The sequence below is a fragment of the Mustela erminea genome, chromosome 10 (assembly GCF_009829155.1).
Source record: "Mustela erminea isolate mMusErm1 chromosome 10, mMusErm1.Pri, whole genome shotgun sequence".
Lineage (NCBI taxonomy): Eukaryota > Metazoa > Chordata > Mammalia > Carnivora > Mustelidae > Mustela > Mustela erminea.
The window spans coordinates 35,672,878-35,689,546 of NC_045623.1; the positions used below are offsets into that span (position 1 = coordinate 35,672,878).

Sequence of the window (16,669 nt, forward strand, 5' to 3'; positions counted from 1 at the left end):
ACCCAGGCGTCCCGAGAGAGAGAATCTTAAGCAGACTCAGTCCCACAACCCTTTCAGCTCATGACCTGAGCTGAAAGTAAGAGTTGGACGCTTCACTGAATGAGCTACTTGGATGCCCCCAGCAATTCTTTATTATATCTGTTACCTCTGTCACTTCTTTTCTGATCCCACTGCTACCACTGAGCTTCAGGTTGGCGCCATTCATCAGGTGCACACCCTTCTCTTCCTACTCCTCCTGCTCACAGATACTGTATGAATTGTCTCAAAATGCTACTCTTTACTTAACTTGTTTACATCACTACCCCCTCAAATACTATTCCCTGCTGAAGTATGGAGACACTTTCCCTGACATTTAAGGCTTCTACCAACATTCATTTATTCAAATTATTTATTTTATGTCAGATTTTATAACAGGCAGTGTAGATAAAATAAAAATTAGTCAAAGTCTTTGCCTTCAGGAAGCCTACAATCTAGTGAAAAGTTAAAAAAGTCTTCCTCTAGCTCTCCTGTATGTTCCTATTTCTGTGCTTTAAGTACTTTCCCCTCTTTTCTACTGATCTTAGTCCTTGCTTTCCTCCAAGTCCTCCTGAAAGTTCTTTCTGGAAGCCTCCTCAGGAGGACTGATGCTCGAGAACCTAATTCACTGCTGGCTTCAGGAAACATTGCTGCCGGTTGCATTTGCCTTTGCCCTGCACGAAATACCAGTCAAGGGCACTGCGGAGCTTCTCTCTTCTCTGCCTCTAAGACAGATCCTCAGATCTTCACTTTTGCAGAATCTCATGGGGGAGAAAAGGCACAGATTATAAACAGCTTGATTTCTGAATGTCTTTTCTGCTTGACTTCCTTGGACTCACTTTTGTTTATTTTAGGTCCTGAGAACATCGGTAAGAGCTCATATGATTCTCTGAGATTCAGCTCAAGTTTCCTGTATGAGTCAAAACAAACTCAGTGTTTAAACAGTTATTGGAGCCTGGAACATTTACAGAACATACATTATACACAAAAATTCTAGTGGTTGTCATGGGAGTGACACCAGTGTGAGCAAGAGGAGTTTCTAGCTTCTGTCCTTCTAGAGTTAAGGCAGGGGGTAGATTATTAATGTTACAGAGGAGGGAGAGATAAATACAACCAGCACCATTGTGAATTCTCCCAAATACTTCTTAATAACATCCACTTAACATCTACTCACAATTCACATTCATCATTACTGCTCATACCATGGTTCATTTTTTGTTCCTAGCTGGTCTCCCAGCTTCAGACTCCCACATCCTCTCCTACCCCAGCCAGAAGGATTTGTTAAAAATAAAGTTGTATCGTGTCTATTGTGCTATGATCTTCTTTCAGAAGCTTTTTATGTCTACCTATCATTCTTAGAATAATACTCAAGCTCCTTACCCTGCCTTGCTAGGTCTTTCAGAATTAGCTTCCCTAACATCATGTTTTTATTTTTTTCTTTTCTGTGAATATTTATTGACATCTAATGGACACCAGGAAATACTCTTAAGTGCTACATATAATCATGGGCCCCTAAATTTGAGGCCTCTTGCTTTGAGGAATTGAAACAATAAATAAACAAAAGATTAACATAATTTCAGCAAGAGTTGTGTCTGTAAAAAAGAATTTGAAAACCTTGAAAAGTCAAAAATTGCTCAAGGTTAGTTGTCAAGTCAGGTGTAGATATGACACACAAAAAATTTGGGGGAAAACACTAAAAATCCTATCTATCTGCCTTTAGATTACGTCAGAATTGTTTTTAAGTTTTGTCTCTATCTCAAGCAAATCTAAACTAGAAATTGCTCATGATGTATTACAGGTATGATTTCTACAACAGAGAAACGAGAGGATTCATTCCCTCTGTCGCATGACTGGTAAATGAACATGTATTTATGGTATGAGGTAAAAATAAAATGTCTAGGGTTTTTGATACCATGTCTTATGTTTCTTGACTTAGATAGCATTTTTAATCCACTGATCAAATACAGATACCAAATATTATTGAGTAACGAACTTCTATTGTACTGACAAGAGCTATTAAAAGAAAGACAAGCTAATGTCATGGAGGACAACACGGTGGTGGGTTGTGAGGCGGCATTAGCTTGAGTGTCAAGGCCTTTTTCTGGCCCTGCCCTTGGCAACTTCTCTTGCTCTTGCAGGTGCTTTGACATGCAGTGTTCTCTCTCCTGTTCCTTGATCTTCACCTACACTATTTTTTGGCCTAGATTATTTGACTTGATTTCCAGGCTTCTCTCTTCTTCTTGGCCACTTCTAGTAGGTCAAACTGAGATATCCCCCTCTCCCAGAAGCTGCCTTCCCCAAATCTGGATTAGGTGTCCCTCTGATGTTGTTTGTTTGCCATTTCCCCACACTGTGTCCTAATTACCTGTTTACTCATCTGCATTTTCTGGCACGCTAAGCTTTGTGAGGCTCAGGGCATTGGTTTATCTTATTCCCTCCTGTATTTCCAGTCCTTAGCATAGTGGTTGGCATATAATGCTTGTCAAAGACATATTTATTGAAAAAATGCATGTAACATATCAAATGAGTAAGTTCGAGTTGAAGGAAGGGGAGCACATACCTAATTAAGTGAATTGCATAAGGAAACATTTGAGATTTCTGGAGAACTTTGAGCCATAGAATGCTTTTGAAGGAAAAGCATTACTAAGCACCATGTTACAACATTATAGGGAAGAAGCTATACTACGTATAGCACCCATATACAATTGGGTTTCTTTTCCTGGAATGAGGTCAATAGGAGTCAAAAGGATGGTAGTGAAGACATGGCAGAGTAACAGATATTAATTATTATGAAGAGAAAAATCTCTTAGCCTGGTTATTTATACCCATTATTACCAAGAGAAAAGCTTGGTACCATAGTTACTACTTTGTTATTAGAAGGGGAGAATTTATATGCATGAACAAACATTTTTGGGCGAAGTAGACTATTTAGTCATTCTCAAATGCAGGTTATGGAGGGCCACAATTTTGGGTTTTAATTTTTAACTGGGATATTATGAGCTCTGATCAGGTGATCTACCTCTGTAAACTGCAGACCCAGTGAAAGAATGTCCAGCACTCAGTAATGATTGTGATTAGCTGAGAAGCGAGATAAAAAAAGAGTAGGGGTATAAATGTGCTTATAGGGAATAAAACAAACAATAACAAAATGGGAAGAAAATATTTTTTAAACTACTCTGTCAAACTATTCATTATACACTGGAATTCAGAATAAAATGGAGCCACTAGAAACTTCTATCTGAGGGGATTCATTTAGTGAAGTACTTATTGCCAACTCAGAAGAAGCCTTCTCATCTCTAAGAGTGCCTCTCAGCGTGGGTCCTCAGGGGAAGCATTAGATCAAGACTCCAATGTGTTATTTCCAATTCATTTACATGCCCATCTTATTGTACCCTCGGATCATCTGTATTGCACATGTAAAAGGCAGCTTTATCCTTCATCTGCCAGCACCACATAAAACCAGGCATTGCTAACCCTGTGCCCTGTGATGTTAAACATGTATGCTAAAAGTGGATGTTTTCTTGCTGTGATGTTCTTAATTTGGTTTACAGACAATTTATAAAGCTATTTGTTAGTGGACATGGCCAAAAAAAGCAGACTTTTTTCAGGTCTCTGGAGTATTTTGTTAAAAAAGACCTGAAGGCACATATTTCGTACTGTTGGGAGCTATAGTTTGATAGGATTGAAGATGCATAAGTTTTTACCCTCTCCCCCTCAAACTTGAGAAGAAAAGACTTGAAGAAAGAACTTTCAGCTGGTATTAGGAGAGATACAGGATAGATCAGGTACCTTTTTAATGTGTCTCTTTTCCCACTAAAGCCCTGATGTTAGAAGACATTGACTAGTGACAAACACTGCAATTTTCTTTGTATGTGAACTAGAGCATTTCGGCTAAAAGCTTAAAGGAGCTTACAGGTAAGATGTCGCGGCAAGAGTTTCTCCCCTGAAAGAACACAACTTAATAAATGTGCAGTGGCTCTGTTTGGACCCCCTACCTGTCTAGAAATACAAAATCACAGTCTGTCTGCTGCCTTAAACTCATGCCTTGTGCACGCATGAGCTGTCCCCCTCTGAGGTTTACTGGAGTGTATTTCATTAGAACCTCTTCGTGGCATCATGAACCTGATTGTAATGAATGGGTTGAACTCTGAAAGCACTGGGCACTGACCTCCCATCTGCTGATATCCTAAATCAGGCCATTAGAGGATTCCACAAGAAAGAGCATGCTGTTTATAGGTTAATTTATCTCTCATTTGGTTCAACTAGATGTGTGCTTATAAAGGTCCTCTAATTGAATCTTATAGATGCCACAGAGATCTTTCCATTTTAAAGAAGTCTTTGGGAATAAATACAGCCAGTTCTCAATTTTCTATGGTAATGGAGAACTGGCCAATACAGGGGAGCACGATACAGAGGTGGTTCTCTATCCTCATTTACGTGATTAATTTTAAACCTCTATCGCTATCAGATACTGAACCAGAACTATTGCAATGGCTAATCTTGGTCTCTTTCTCATTTATTTTATCTGATAACTCTCTAGTCAAGATGCTATAAACAACAAAGGAAGCCCAATGCCTGATGACCATGTGTTTCTCCATAAAACACGAAGGACTATAGATACTGATGGAGGCAGATGTGTGAACTCACTGGTTAGTGACACTGTGCCATTAGAAAAGTAAGGCATTCCTAATCATCTGTAGCATGTGGACGTGGCAGTGGCCTGAGACTCAAAAATGATAATGATCGTGTCTATTCATTGAGCACTCACTCCACGCTAAGTACTGGACTAAGCAGTCACATTTATTTGTTTAATCTTCACAAGAAATCAAAGGGGTTGGTATGGTTGTTATCCCTGTGTGGCAGATGAAGAAACCGAGGCTTGCTAGAGATGAGTTCCTCCCCTTGCATGCAGTGCTAGTGATAGCCTGGTGAGGACTGCCTGCTGGGTGTGTCCAACACCGCCCCTCTTCTCCTCTGCCTCTGGAGCTGGCACTCCCACTCCTCTTCGCAGCATGGGAGGTGTTGGAAATCATCCCCTGCGGTGCTGCAGTGCCTGCTTGCTCGCTGTCCTCTTGGCCCTCATTCCCTTCACTCTTCCCAGCTTGATTCGACATCTTTTACAGGTTGGTTAACCCTGGTCTACAAGTTACTGATAGTGAAATATCATGAAATGAGCCCTCTTCGCTAACTTACAATCATCCATACCCTAGGGCCTGGAAAATCATCTCTGCTTCATTTTGAGGCTTTTTGAATTCTCTGTATGTTTTGCCCCTTTTGCTGGAGCCATCCTGTAAATACATGCTTCATTTATGTGTGTGTGTGTGTGTGTGTGTGTGTGTGTTTGTGAATTTTTTTTTTTTTTAATATTTCAACCATGTGGGACGTGTCTTATGAAATGTCTTGTCAGTGTCTTATGAAAGTATCCTGGTGAGTAAAGAGCTTACAAATCACTTAGAATGCCTGGCCGTTGGTATGATGCTGTCCCTTACACTTCGCAGCAGTTACAACGTATTTGAAGGTTTGTGCTTCTAGTACTTAGTTAATTCATTTATCACCTACCTTTGAGGGATAATTGTGGGTGTGTAATTTTAGCAACATCATTATGCCTGTTGATATAATCCAGAGCCGCCTCGGTGGTGCAGCCCCTGATTATATGTTCAGTTAACTACCGCGTGTTGTCAGTACTTCTCACCTACCAGGTTTTCTTGGGTCGGATACTTGTAATCATTTATAGCAAAAATTGTCCTGCCAGGGATTATCACCGCAATCCCATGGTCTCAGAAACTCACACATACAAGTGACCCTATAGGTGTGTTTTCCAGACTGCGAGTTTGGTGAAGAAAGCTTGGGGACAGGCTGCCTGATTCTGGTTTGAGTTCCATGTGACTTTGGTCAAGTCACTAACTTCTCCCAGAGACTGTTTCTCATTTGGGTATGAAATGAATGTGGAAGTGTTTAGCCTGCCTAACCTCACAAGACTATCATGAAGTTCAGTCGGAATCATATATGTAAATGCCTTCTTAAACCTGTAGAACAGGGGCAAAATGTGGCATGTGACCTCTCTCAGTCTTGACACCTATTTTCCCGATCTTCTGTTCATGTACACTAAGAAACATTTTTACTTTCCAGCTTATATTTGTGCAGTTGAAACTTTTTTAATCCATATTTTCATGCCAGAGAAAAGCTACATTCCCATATTTGTTATCTATGAATTCTCTACAGGCGGGGGTTAGAATCTCCTGCTTCTTTGAAACCCTCAGATGGAGAGTGTCTTAGTTTGAAGTGTCTGAACTTGGTTGCTCAGAGGTTGGTTGGCTTGAGGAATATACATCATTGGCACGAACTGTGCCCTTGCTGTGGTCTTTATGGATTAGGCTTATGAAGTTAGAGTTTTCTAGGGCTTCTGGTGCTTTGTCATGGAGGCAATGGCGTTACAATAATGTCTCCTAGTTTACACAGAGGCACTTTAGGACAAATTATACCCTTGCCCCCAGGACCACAAAGGCCTCCATTTTGATCTCATCATCCCCAGCCCCAGAATAGCTCTGCCCCACTTTTTTATTTTGCTCTATAGTCATTAGGTTAGATTTTGTGTGTGTGTGTATAAACATTCATGCCTAATATGAAACTAATAGTCAAGTATCCTATCGTCCAAGGGGAAGAGGAGTACAAAGGAACATTCGGAAGGCAGCTGGCTTATAGGGTGACTTGTGGGAATTAAAAAAAAAAAAAATTCTCTGTGGGTAAACAAATGAGGAAAAGATGCCACTTCTCTGAGCTAACACAGCCCCTGCCAGGGCATCGAGCTTGGAGAATAGATTCTGGACTTGTTTCAGCTGCCACTTACTGCCCTGGTGGTGCCTTTATGCAGGCTACAAACTGCATGGGGGCACATGGCAACCCTGAATATAAGGGTCTGGGGCAGGGGTTATTACCACTGAACAAAGGGTGGAGCATAAACAGATCTCATTCTGCCTTGGGGCCCAGTGGAGTGATCAGCCTGGAGGGATCAGACCTTTGGAGAAGGGTTGAAGGGGGGAAAAAAAAAAAAGTGTTGTCTGCCAAAGAATCAGGCATCACAGAGAGGCTGGGGGCAATTTCTCCTCATGGGAAAACAAGACCCCCAAGCTCCCGTAAACATATATTCGGCACCCAAATGCCGGCATCAGGGAGGCCTATGGAGTGTCTGCCATGTGCTTTCCTCTCCATCTGTTCCCTACCCCACCATGGATTTTCTGGTACCTATTAATGACATTTTTCTTTATTCTTTTTCTTCCCTTTTTACCTCCAATCCGGCATTTTCATCTTAGGTTTCATCTGTACAGAACTATGGGTAAGAAAAAGAGGAGACTGTCCTCGGGCTCATCAGTCTCTGGGCCTCTAGGCATGGCTCTGAGTCTAAGAAGCCAAATACCTCTGGAAATGGAATGATAGGCATTAATCTGTTCCATAAATATTTATCATATATCTACAGTGTGCCAGGTCCTGGCAACACATCAGTGATCGATTATACAAGTCATTTTCTCTGCCTAAATATTTCCCCACGATGTACCCAACTCTTCCTTATTGTTCAGGTCTTAGTTGAGATGCTCCTTCACCCTCCCAACCCAAATTCCCATAAGTTTCTAGGGTCTTCACTATTCTGTCTTTCATACCCTTTTTCCATTTGTGATTAGTAGTGCAATGGCCTTCTTTCCCACTAGATTGTGAGGTGAGGTCAGGACTTTGGCTGGGGGCTCTGGGCCTACCTGACTGTCTGACAGATGCTAGACCCTCAAAAACTACTGGTTAATGTGGGAGTGAATGATTAACTACCAAGCATAAGACCCACTAATTTACCTTTTGATAAACCTTTTTGAAAACACTGCTATGCATTTGAATGGGAGGTGTTTATCCACCTTTAAAATCAAATGAGCTTTTAAAAAAACCACTGAAGTTTCCTGCCTCAAGTTTTTCCTATAATCCCAACCTAAGAGATCTATTTAACTGGGGTATTTTATATCAGAATATCAGAAAAAATATCTTTTCATAAGTTTTAACAAACACCCAGCCAACCAACTTATATGACAAGAAGGGAATCTCAGCATTTACTTCACCAGGTGATTTATATGATTAATCGTGGCCCGCGACCATAGGGCAATGGGGATAAATAACCGTGCATTGGGGTATTTTCATTGTAAGATGGCCATTTCTCTGGTCTTTGATTGATCACGGTCACTGTGATCATGACTGAAACCTTTCATTAACCTTTTTATATTTAATTTCTTGTTTTGAGCTAGCACCATTGTTAATCCTATTTCCAGGAGCAACACAACACACATGTGCCCTTTTGAGAAGCATCTAGACTCCCTGGCACTGCCTGGCAGCTGCTGAACAAAAAGCAGATCTGAGCAAGAAAGGGCTTCGAAAAGCCTTTGCTGTCTGTCTTCCCTCCTAAGGAGGTCTCATCACGATGTGGGGACACCCAGTGAGTATAATGTTCTAAAGACCCATAAAACATTATTTGACAAGAAAATTTTGCCTCGCCTACGAGCTGCCGCTAATGAATTTCATATGATGCAAGAAGCAGCATGGCTGAAATATTTTTATTAATACTAATAATATTTTTTGCTTATACAGCAACTTTCATTGGAGGAAACGGAGTTAGAAAGGAAGCTTTAAAGACATACTTGGGGTAAAATTACTGGCTCATAACTTTTAAACTTGCTGCTGCCCCTCTGCCATGCTGGAGGTGGGGGGCTGGCTGCAAAGCTAAGGTCCTTCACCTCAGAGAATTTCAGTAGCTGGACATTCCTGGACTTACAAATTCCACAGGAAAACCAAGTGATTTGTTTGTTTATTTGTTTGAAGGAGCAACACACAAGTATTTTCTTATGGTGTGACGTTAAACTAATCCACTTCAGAAAAAATGGTAATGAGAGTTGATTTTTTTAATGCTGTTGTTGGCTGCCCTTGGCAGTTTGCTTTATGGTGTGTGTGGCATTGTTTTAAGTGCTTAGGGCACATGTATAATGTCCACAACATCCTTGTGAAATAGGTGTTATCGTGCGTTTTTTTTTTTTTATAGATGAAGTGATTTAGGCACAGAGAGGTAAAACAACTATCGCCACTTGCCTAGAACTTGCTGAGAAATGTTCCTATCTGGGACCCTTGGGTTCCAGACTGCAGAAGAGAGGAAAACTTGGTTAATGGTTGGTGTGTGCTCAGGAGATTATGCCCTGTCTTTTGGCACTTAATGTAAATTCCGTGCCTTCTATTCCTTTGATGCGTGTACTTTCCTCAGTTCGTCAACTAAACTCCAGGCTCTGTGAAGACAACGATTTGAGGTTAGGTCTATAAAATTTAGCTCAGGTTTTGATAACTAAAATCCAGGGCGGATGTTTTAATCAGGGCATAAGCTGTTTTCTAATGGGGACAATGATAGAGGATTTTGAAATCAGAGCCATTCTGGCAAACCCAAGACATGTATCACCCTAATTCTTGTGCTTTCTTTTTTTAAAAAAAGACGAAGGTCGGGGAGTAGTCTGCTGTCATTTTTAGGCTTAGTTATAAAGTGTGTGCATTTTGGTAGAGAATTGGGGCCTTGTACTCTGTATTACATATTCAAAAAATCAGTATTTTTTATGGGACAGTCATGCTCCAGGGAATTTGTTTAAACTAGTACAAAATCCAAAATATAAAATTTATTTATTTTCACTCAAAAATATACTTTTAGAGTTGTAGCTCTATGAAATGCTTTTTATGTCTGAGTCAGGGCATCTAGGAAACCAAAGAAGCAATCTGAGAACCTTGAAGACCATGGAATGAGGTGTCCACCAAGATTACTGTTGAAGCCACAGAACTTTTAATCTATAGAAAATATCTTCCTGGGGCTCCTCGGTGGTTCAGTCAGTTAAGTGTCTGACTCTCTTGATCTCCGCTCAGGTCTTGATCTCACAGTCATAAGTCTGAGCCCCATGTTGGGCTCCACATGTGGAGCCTACTTAAAAAAATACATACGTATCTTCCTGGTGGCTTGCATTCTTGGGCCCAATGTATAGAGTCTAACTCTCCATTGGACAGCCCCAAAGAGTTATAAACTCTTTATTATCCAACCTTGCCCCTTTTTATAGTGTTAGCAGGGACTTAAAAAAAAAAAAAAAAAACTTGGTCATTTTCATCAGTAATTTCTATTTCTATCCCTCAAGTTATAGGATACTGTTTCTCTGATAGTACTGTAAGTAGTCCCATGCACTTTATATGGCCTGATAATGTTTGGAATGTATATTAATCTTAGCAGCATGTCGTAAATCATCTTTTAAGTGAGTTAATTCCTGGATGGGGACCCACAAATGCCAGCTCACCTCCATTTACATTGATTCTGTTACCTTCAAATTCAAAAAGTAACATTCTAGGTGGGTCAGCAAAGTGTGATGCCAAAGGAGGAAGAAATGGGATCTGGAATTCAAAGACCTGTGTTTAGCATCTCTACTCTGTTCATTTCTTAGCTTGACCTTGGTCAGCTCACTTATTCTGTTTGAATCCCAGTTTCCTTATAATTATAATAACTACCTTATTAAACAAAAGAAGATTATGAATGTGAAGGTGCATGAGAATTTTATGACAATATATATAAGGTAGTTCAATATTTTGGTTTATATCAGTTTGGGAACCATAATAGGTAGGACCCTTTCAAGTGTAACTGACAGCCCAACACAACTGGCTGACATCTGATATGCACTGGATTATGTACAGCCAGTTCTGCTATAACCTGACATAGGCATTTCTAAAAGCAAATCTATGTGATGAAGATTTTTGTTTTATTTTAATTTATTTTATATTTTTTCAGTGTTTCATTGTTTATACACCACACCCAGTGCTCCATGCAATATGTGCCCTCCTTAATACCCACCATCAGGCTCATTCAACTCCCCACCCCTCACCCCTCCAAAACTCTCAGTTTGTTTATCAGAGCCCGCAGTCTCTCATGGTTCATCTCCCCCTCCGATTTCCCCCAACTCACTTCTCCTCCCCATCTCCCAATGTCCTCTGTGTTATTCCTTAGGTTCTATAATTAAGTGAAACCATATGATAATTGACTCTCTCTGCTTGACTTATTTCACTCAGCATAATCTCTTCCAGTCCCATCCATATTGATACAAAAGTTGGGTATTCAACCTTTCTGATGGAGGCTTAATACTCCATTGTATATATGGACCATATCTTCTTTATCCATTTGTCTGTTGAAGGGCATCTTGGTTCTTTCCACACTTTGGTGACTGTGGCCATTGCTGCTATGAACATTGGGGTACAGATGGCCCTTCTTTTCACTACTTTTGTATCTTTGGGGTAAATACCCAGTATTTAATAGCAGGGTTGATGAAGATTATGGATATACTAACTGTCTAAACTGGCACTAATGGAAATACAATGTTTATCAAAATTGACTCCAATGTAATTCAGTATTTTTTGTAGAGATGTTATAAAAAAGAAAGGTGGAATTAATTTGAATATATTTTTTATTCCACCATATATCTTAAATATTATTTTTTGCATAAATCAATATAAAACTTATTAATAGCTTTTTTTTTTTTTTTTACAAAAAGTATAGAAGACTGTATTTTACATTTATAGCACATTTCAACTTCAGCCAGCCACACTTCAAGTAGCCACATGTACTAGTGGCAGCTGTACTGGATAATGTCAGTCTGACACCTGGATCACAGCCTTAGAGTAGCAGTTGGAGCTCAGTCCCCAGATTACATGGGTTTAGAGTGGGGAACAACTGAATGGAAATTGAGACTGATTTCTTAGAAAAGAAAGAATGGAATTTGTGGAGACAAAATCATCATCTCTACAAAATCTCTTAATTTTCAAGGAGTTAAAATTCCTGATCTCCAGGCCATTTTTGGCTAAATATATTTAAGTGAATTCTGTAGTTCAGTGAAAATACAGCAGGTGCACGAGAGAGTGCTAGGTTGGGATGAAGACATAGGATTTTTGGCTTACCTGCGTTAGCCCTTCTAACTATCTGAGCTGGACAAAGTTCCTTGGTCTTCATTTTCATCTATAATATAAATGGATTCAATAGGTGTTTTCCAAACTTTAGTATTATTAAAATAAATTTTATTGAGGTATAATTTACATATAATAAGGGATACCCATTTTAAAATGTATTTCAAGGAGTATTTGACAAATTTAACACACTTGTAACTAGCAGCACACTCAAAATATGGAAAACATTTCCATCCCTGCAAAACGTTACCTTGTACTCCTTACCCCGGAAATATTCTGTTGATAGGTACTTTGGTATTTTCTAGATTCTGGATCAAGTAACTTGCAGGCATGGCTGAAGTCAGAGCTGAAATGGATACAGATCAATTTTCTATGTCCTTTAGCCAAGGGTATTTTTAACCTAAGCCACCAAACTGTTTTTCAAGAGTTTGTGCCAATTTATAAAACAACAAAATATGAAAATTCCAGTTGCTTCATATCCTTGCCAAGACTTGTTATTATCAGTCTTTTTAATTTTAACCCTTTTAATGTGTGTACGAAGATATCTCAGTGGGGGTTTTGTTTTTTTTAAAGATTTTTATTTTTTATTTATTTATTTGACAGAGATCACAGTAGGCAGAGAGGCAGGCAGAGAGAGGGGAAGGGAAGCAGGCTCCTTGCTGAGCAGAGAGCCCAATGCGGGGCTCGATCCCAGGACCCTGGGATTGTGACCCGAGCCAAAGGCAGAGGCTTTAACCCACTGAGCCACCCAGGCGCCCCTCTCAGTGGGGTTTTATTTGGATTTCCCTGATGACTTGATGATAGCAACCCTCTTCTGTTGTGCATACTAGCCCTTTGCACATCACTTTTTCTGAAGTGTTGGTTCCAATCTTTTGCCTGTTTTTAAAATATCTTACTATTTGTCAGATAGGTATAGTGACTTTTCTTTTAGTCTGAACCTTGTATTTTATTTTCTTAATGTCATGTTTAGAAGCGCAAATACTTTTAAAGTCCAGTGTATCAGTTTCTTCTCCTATGAGTCTTGTGTTTTCTGTCCTAATCTAAGAAATCTTTACTATCCCAAGGAAGATTTTATCCGAGACTTGTCTAAAAATTTTTAGTTTTATTTTTTATGTTTAGATGTACTATCCATTTTGAGTTAGTTTTGTGCATGAGGTAAAGATGGAGATTCATTTTATTCCAAATGTATATCCAGTTGTTTTGTAGTTTTTTAAAATCTTTTTTCCATTGAATTATCCATGTAGATCATATATATGATATATACAAGCAATAATGTGTATAATATAATCATATAATAGTGTTCATATAATATATATGATATGATTATATGTCTAATATATAATACATAATATATAATATATAATAAATGATTATATATGATAGGATATTTTTATATATATACACACTCACATATATATATATGAAATGTTTACACCATGGATCATTATTATTTTTGTGTCCTTTGCTTAAAGCAACTTGGAAATGAGACAGCTGCCCATGAGCCTCTTTTCTGAATGCAATAGTGTGGAATTAAAAGATAGTCTTATTTTGGAACCTTGACCACTGACTCCATTTAACATACCTGCTCAGAAGTCAACCACGTTAAGATGGGATATTTTGCGGGTCTTCTCTAGAAGCAAGTACTTGTCAGAATGGAAGGATTTGGATTTCTGGTTATTCTTTTACTCCTCCCTTCTGTATCCTCCCATCTAAAGCTTCCTATTCATATGGCCACCTTACCAATTCCAAAACCCTCTGTTTCTGTGGCTCGATCCCCAAATCTATGGTGCTTTATACACAAACTAGATCTGTAAGAGCAGCATGTTCTAAGAGTATTCATACTAGACTGTAAGGGAGACAAATTTTCTATCTTTAGGAGACTTGACAATAATCTCTCTGTAATTCTGGATAATGCATACTCCTTGAGTCAGGATGTCTCTGGTTCTGCAGTTACCCTGACGGTCAAAATGTTCACCTGATTCTGGCCCGGTTTTCCCCATTGTTTGTATTTGTCTTGCACTGTGTTGAGCTGGTACATTGCCCTAAGCTGTGGCAGATATGGTTTCTTGCAGTGCTGGTCCTCTTTTCGTTATCCTTCTCATTACTTCTTAGCACCCTGCCCTTGAGTTCAAAAACCCTGGGAGGACCCCTCTTGCAAACCTCTTTCAGCAGAGTAAGATATCTTCATCTCTGAGGTCACGTTTCAGGCTTTTGTTCAGTCACAAGTTCTGTTTGGATTTATCCTCGGTGTGTCTACTTGAATATTCAAAAAGTCATCAGCTAGTCTAATTTGTTTTTTTTTTAGCCATGTAAAAGACTGATTTGCTTTGACAGGTGGATCAGAAACAGAATTGGAGCTATTTTATCTGGACCTAATTAAACAACCTTCATTACCGGCAGATATATGTTTGTGACTTAAAATTAGCATGATTGGAATTAAAACTCAAAATATAAGGCATTGAATTCAGATATGGCTGGTTTAAAAATAAATTCCATACATTTTAAATGCAGCAAGTCTGGCTTTTAAATATCCTATAGTGACAAATTCCATTTAGGGGTGTGTTTGTGTGTGTGTGTGTGTGTGTGTGTACGCATGCACGCATGCACCATGGCTGTGGCCGTAGATAATAGTAAAGATATGGCCCATATTTTCTGAACAGTTCCAGAGCAGCATTCTGAATTGAAACTTCAGTAAAATATTTTTAAAATCTCATTTCTTCTCCTCCCCTCCCTCCCCCAAGTATTGAGTTCAGCTTTGAGGATTTTATGTAGCTTTCTTTGGCCTCAAAGGTTACATTCTCTAATCAAATTATTTCTATTCATCATTGTCGAGTTTCTGAGATTTTGTGATTGCCTTTTATTATACGTATCCTGATTGTGTGCAGATGTATATATGTCCAGACACAGTGGAACCTGCTTAAAATGTTCTTTCACATGTAACATTTAAAATCATATTAGATTTTTTCTTATAATATTTTATTTCCTTAACCTTTTGAAAAATATGTTAAAAGATTTTGTGTGTATATATGCATATATACACACACACCCATAGACACACATATATACATAAAATATTTCTATAATTGTAGATGTGCACTCTGGATAATGATAGAAACTTAGTAATTATTAAATAATTATAAAATATAGGCACATATTTTTGTCTTTCTTTAGAATTTTGGAGCATTATTATGCACTTAGATATATGAGCCAGATTTTACCTTATGAAGAAAAATAAAAGGTTGAATAAAACATATTGACATTTCTGTTCAACATTAAGGCTGCAGGAATTATGGTGGATTCCTTTTCCTAACAAACATTAATATGAGATTCCTGGTGTGATGAGAACTGGATATCAAGAATCTAATCCCTCCCCTTGCCTTTGTGCATCAGTGGCCCTCTCCAAATTATTAAAATTCCAGGTCTTTTGTGATACTCTTGATGCATTGTTGCAATTTTAACCACTTTAAACTGCAAGCAAGAGCACCTCCTTAGTATTTATAGCCTCCTTATGTACCTACCATTTTTTATAAAATATAAAATAAAGCATTTGTTTTTATCCATGTCCTTTTAAAAATTAGAATTTCCAGATGGTCCCTTCTTTTTCATGGTTTTCTGGAATCAAAACAACAGTTCCTGCATGTGTTTGCCACCTTTGTTTGGATTTGCTCAGCCCTTCCTTCTTACCGATGAGGGGTCTAATTCAGCCATTGTTGCTGATCCCGATCTTTGTTCAGTCATTTCCCTTCATTTACAAGAGGTTCTGGCTCAACAGGGGCTCAGTGGTTGACACTGATTTCATTTGTGTTCCAGGTAGAGTAATTAATTTCTCTGTGTACATTGTTCTTCTTGAATCCCAACTTTTACGTATCTGAACTTTAGGTGGTTAGAATTTAATTTAGGAGCATCAGAATCAGCTAAATGATCAAATTTGAAATGTAAAGTCCTTGGATTTATTCTCTCCTTTATTACAGGCAGGTCTATCACCTTATACAAGGGTGTTTGTCATTCTTTCTACTTTCTCCTTAATGTAATGGGGATGATGACAATGTTTTTTTTCCCCAGGCTTGTTGATATTGTATGGCAACTCCCTTAGTTCTGAAGGACCTACAGATAACTGACCCATTTGGTGAGATGTTGGACAAGGGATTTCTGGATGGTTGCCTTAAGTGCATCAATTTGCAAAGGGTTGTGTGTTTGTAAAATTTTTTGGTCTTTTTTTTGTCAAAGCCCATCAAATCTCATAACATTAAAAAATGTGATGATTTTTTGTGATTTTTTTTTTTGAGATAGGCAAATGGAAATTGAAATTATAACTGCTCAGTTTACAGGCTTTGTGACCTTTGGCAATTTTGGGAGAGTACATTTATTTTTTTTTATTATTATTATTTATTAACACATAGTGTACTATTTGTTTCAGGGGTATAGTTGTGTGATTCATCAGTCTTACACAGTTCACAGCGCTCACCATACCACATACCCTTCCCAGTGTCCATCACCCAGTCATCCTGTCCCTCCCATCTCTTCCCCTCCAGCAACCCTCAGTTTGTTTCCTGAGATTAAGAGTCTCTTATAGTTTGTCTCCCTCTCTGGTTTTGTCTTGTTTCATTTTCCCCTCCCTTCTCCTACGATCCTCTGTCTTGTTTCTCAAATTCTTAGTATC

At 38.7% G+C, this 16,669-nt stretch overlaps 1 long non-coding RNA gene across 1 annotated transcript in view; it reads left to right on the forward strand.

Moving 5' to 3' along the window:
• The first annotated feature begins 544 nt into the window (after positions 1–544).
• Positions 545–16,669, forward strand: part of LOC116567510 — a 111,353-nt gene continuing 95,228 nt past the window's right edge. The window contains exon 1 of the long non-coding RNA XR_004276237.1: positions 545–1,868. This is a non-coding gene — a long non-coding RNA (uncharacterized LOC116567510). The remainder of the gene's footprint in view (positions 1,869–16,669) is intronic.